This window comes from Pteropus medius, unplaced genomic scaffold (genome assembly GCF_902729225.1).
Source record: "Pteropus medius unplaced genomic scaffold, Ma_sr-lr_union100, whole genome shotgun sequence".
Lineage (NCBI taxonomy): Eukaryota > Metazoa > Chordata > Mammalia > Chiroptera > Pteropodidae > Pteropus > Pteropus medius.
Window position 1 is genome coordinate 25,588,586 of NW_024344378.1, and position 4,793 is coordinate 25,593,378.

General features: G+C 37.3%; 1 pseudogene; it reads left to right on the forward strand.

Moving 5' to 3' along the window:
* Positions 1–2,365: 2,365 nt before the first annotated feature.
* LOC120610100 (uncharacterized) lies at positions 2,366–2,483 on the forward strand (annotated as a pseudogene).
* The last annotated feature ends 2,310 nt before the right edge of the window (positions 2,484–4,793 follow it).

The following is a 4,793-nucleotide window of genomic DNA, read 5'->3' on the forward strand; positions in this document are numbered from 1 at the left end:
CACACACACACACTCAACCTGCCAACTCCCCACACAGTACCAGCTACTCAGCTTATACACAGGTTGTTTCAAACGGACCCATCCGGGAACCCTGCTTTCATGGTGAGAACTGGAAGGTAGTTTAAAACCTAACTTTGAAGTCATGAAAAATTATCCTTGACAGTGTTTGAATGAGCAGAGTTGTCTTTGGGAAGAGTTGAATCCATTCATTCATCAAACAATGAGTTATAGCTTTCTCGTGGGATGCCAAGATGTTTGTATTGTTTGTTGTTCCGGTTGTTTATTTTTGTTGGCTTCTACACTCAAACAGAATTTGGTTTTGCAAAAGCAGGTTCCCCAAATTAAAGGTATTTGAGATTTTTATGATTTCATTGCTAAGTGCAGCCTTTTATGAATGACTCTGGCCCCCTAGTGGCTGGGTAATCTACATGATACTATAGCCTCCATTTGAGGAACAAGAGCTAAAGCCAGACTTGGCAAGATTCCTTCTCTAAGGAGGAACAGTGATGGACTCACAGGAATGACTGCCCCTCTTTGCCAGTGTAAGCCGGGCTGTAGATATATCCATCCTGGCTCAATAGATCCACGTGGACTTCTTGGCATTATGAATTAAGGATTTTTTTCTTGTTACTTAGAACATTGTGGAAATCCCTTTTCTGACTTTTTTTCATATGTGTTTTTAAAGGCAAGGACAGTGTCATTTGAGTGCTTAGGGCTCAGTAGTGCTAACTCTCATTCTATGAGAAGAGGAAACTGAGGCTCTGAGGTAGTCTAATAGCTAGCATGTGGCAGTGTCAGAACTCAAATACATGCCAATGGCCGGTTCTCATTGATTTCTTTCCCTCCCTGGGTCATGGTCCCAAGAGTAAAGGCTGAGCGTTTCCAACTCAGCAAATCTTATCCACGTCCCATGGGCTCTGTAGTTTTCCTGTTTTATGATTCTCCCCACCAGCCACAGACCCTCTCACCTATATGTGGAAGTACGTAGCTCAGTGTCAGGGTAGAGGGTAAGGGGAGGAGGAAGAGAGAGATTTATAAGCAGTCGAGGATCTGTCTATATACAAGCAAACATGTGTATGTATTCCTCATTTACTGCGTACCTACTAACTGAAGGGCATACTAGGACCTGGCACAGAGAAAGTATTCAATTAATGTTCAGTGAACAAATGTCTGAATCAATTCATAAGCAAATTTCAAAAAATAAGAGTTTCTGCATTAATTTCTTTGGAGGAAACCCCAGGCACTGCTAACCAGCTCTATGACCCTGAATAAAATACTTTCTCTGCCCACCAACCCATTCAGCTGCAAATGAGAAGTTAGTCTAAGGGATCTTTTTGACCCTTCCTATCCAAGTATCCTGAGAATCTACAATGCTAGTTTGTGAATTTCTTATCAACAGAAATGCTGCCCTATGTTTGCTAGGAAGCTCTGCCATTCGTTAGGAGTCCTTGGTGCTCAGTAACTATATATTCAATGACTGCCATGTAAGCTAGTTATAGCTGATTGCAGAGTAAGCCAAGAGTCAAATTTCCTAGAAAAGGAGTTTCCATTATGTGAATTCCATTTTTCTCCTGGTTTCCGTCATCAGAAATTAATTTCACTTGGGCTAGCAAGAAATCACAGCTGTAAGATATAATAAAAGCACACTTAGAATGTCAGCAATCAAAGAACACACACAGATTTCCATTTCCAGCAGAACAGTAGCTCAGATATCTTGAAACACCATGGCTATAAAGAATGTTTACAATGCTAGACAAAATATAGAAAACCTTCTTTAAAATAAAGTGATAAGTTTCCAAGAAAATAGGAGTACTTCACCTCCCCGAGGCCAAAATTAAAGCAGGAGACCAGAGCTAAGTGACAACTGCCACCACTGCCTATGCTAGGGTCATCTGGGTCTTCAGGTACTCCATATAGGCTGAAGAACCAGACCACCTTGCATAAAGCCAGGACTCAGATAGGCTATGCCCCGAGAATAAAGTAATCTAGAAGAAAACCCACCCAACCACGGCAGACAACAAAAAAATGGTCATCTTTGCCCTGGCTCTGGGTAGAGCTAACAGTAACAGAAATAACAAAAAAAATTGCCCTGAGACTTTGTAACCACAAATTTGGCCACACACAGAGGTTTGGAGCCACCAATTGTATTACATACATTGTCCAAAAAAAGGATGAGGAAAATTTTATTTAAAATAAAAAGTTTCAGCAAATGAGTTCACAACCAAAAATTACATAAAAAGAAACAAGCCCTAAAGTGTGAAAGACACCAGAAACAACCAATAACCAAACCTGATTCATAAGACTTCAAGTATTAGAATTACTAGATACAAAACATAAAATTAGACTGTCTAAAATGTTCTTAAGCATCTACGGCCATGCTACCCTGAACAAGCCCAATCCCATCTGATCTCGGAAGCTAGGCAGAGTTGGGCTGGTTAGTACTTGGATGGGAGACCACCTAGGAAGACCAGGTGCGGTAGGTGTTTAAAATTTTTTTAAAAAGGAATTGTAAGCTGACAAGTTCCTTGCAATCTGTGAGGTCAACCAAGGGTTGCCTCGCCTAATAAATGAATGAATGAATGAATGAATGAATCAATCAATCAATCAATCAATAAAACAAAATGTTTTTAAGAAAAAAAGAATCAAAAACACGAATAAAAAACAGATCTGAAAATGAACCAACCATAACTTCCAGAAATTAAGACATAAAATTTAAAATTCAATGGACGTGTTAAACCACAGGGGGAAAATTCACAACTAAAGAAACCAAATAGATCTGGAGAAATTAAACAAACTTTAATTAATATTCAGCTTTAACTAATATTCTTATCCCTCAAGCCTCCCTTCCTCCGCTTAAAGAAAGAAGACCAAAAAATAAGAAAGAGAGGGTAGGTAAACAAAAAGATCGTGAAAGGGTCCCCTAGACATCTAATGGATAATCCAGAAGGAAGTAAAAGAGAATGCGGAGAATTTTCCCAAATTGATATAATTCCAATCCTTTATTCAGGAATTCCAATGAATTTGAAGCAGGATAAATTCTAGACAAAGAAAAGATGTTAAAAGAAGTCAGAAAGCAAAGATGGAATCCTTCAAAGGAATGAAAATTAATCTGACAGAAGACTTTACAACGATAGAAGTCAATTGACAGTTGAATAATATCTTCAATGTGCTGAGAGAAAATAACTTTCAATCTAAAATTATGTACTTAGAGAAACTATCTTTCAGGAATGAGACTAAAGATATTTTTAGATAAAAATTGAGAAAATTTACCAACAGACCCACATTAAAAGTGCTTCTTAAAGGATGTCCCTCATAAAGGAAAATTAACCCAGGGGAATGTCTGAGATGCAAGAAGGGAGATGAAGCACATGGTACACATATGAATGACTCTAAATAATTCTGACTGTGTAAATCAACAGCAACAATGTTAACGAGAAGCATTTCCCCTCTTAAAAAATGTCACGAAGCGCCACTATAAAATTTCTCTGAATAATATTCATTCTTAAAAGAAATCAAGGTGAAAACACAGCTTTAACTAATATTCTTATCCCTCAAGCCTCCCTTCCTCCGCTTTCTCCACCTTTGGGGACATAAATTTAAAAGCAAAACTGGACAAAACTTACCTAAAGATGGAGGAAGTGATCACTAGAGCATCAAACTCCATAAAAAAAATCAGCGGGGTAATCTATGATGATCTGAGTAAAAGCACTTTCGGTGGCTGGCGAGGTTGGAAGTGAAATGTCAGTGAGGAACGAGGGAAAAGTGAGTAATGAGTGAGATGTCAGATGTGGGGTGGGTTCACCAGAGGACACAGAAGGGGCACAAGGACAAGCACGGAGGTCTAAGGGCGCTTTGTGTGTCTGCGAAGAGCTCATATGAGACCCCACTCTAAGTTGGGAGGCGATCATACCCAGAGTAAACCAGGATTTACTCAGAAATTCAAACTTCAGAAGTACATAAATTGTAATTCCAAAGAATTAATATTCTTATCTTTTAAGACTTACTTCTTCGAGGTTTGTTTTAAGCTATATTTTTACTGAGTGCTGGCTCTACCAGTCATAGAGTACTTTACATAGATTATTATTTAATCCTCAAATAAACTTTACAAGGAGATTACTATTTTTATTCTTACAGGAAACCAAAGCTTAGAGAAGTTAATTTGCCCAAGGTCATGGAGCTAGCAGGGGATCAAGTCAGGACTTGAATCCAAGTTAGTCTGACTTCAAAGCTCATGTTCTCAATCATTACACTTTTTTGCTTCACTTACCTCTTTCTACTATAGGACCCTATCTACACATTTTTTTAAGTGTAGACCACTATATGATAGTAAAGCATCTGTGTATATATGCATATACACACAACTATATATATTTAATTTATAGTACCATATGTATGTTTTATATAATATATTAATAAAATATATTATTTATATTATGTTATATGTGTATATATTATTTAATTTATATTATTTAATTTAATACAAGGTAATAGCTTAAGGACTTTCATTAACTCTGTAACCTAAAGTCTGAGACATTATTATTTGAGGACGTTTTATGTCTTATTTATCTTTGTCTTCTTTGTATTTAGCACACAGCAATTGCTCAATAAATGTTTGTTGAATGAAGTTCTATAACTTTCTCAATAGCCTGAAAACACTTTCACACTTTTGGGTAAAGATTGTTTAGAGATGTTTAATAGGTGTTGGAGTATGCCAGTAAAGTAAGGATTAAAAAACAACTTCTGAAAACATGATCCAAAAAGCGTGGATGGAGCTGGGAGAAATGGATTCTACC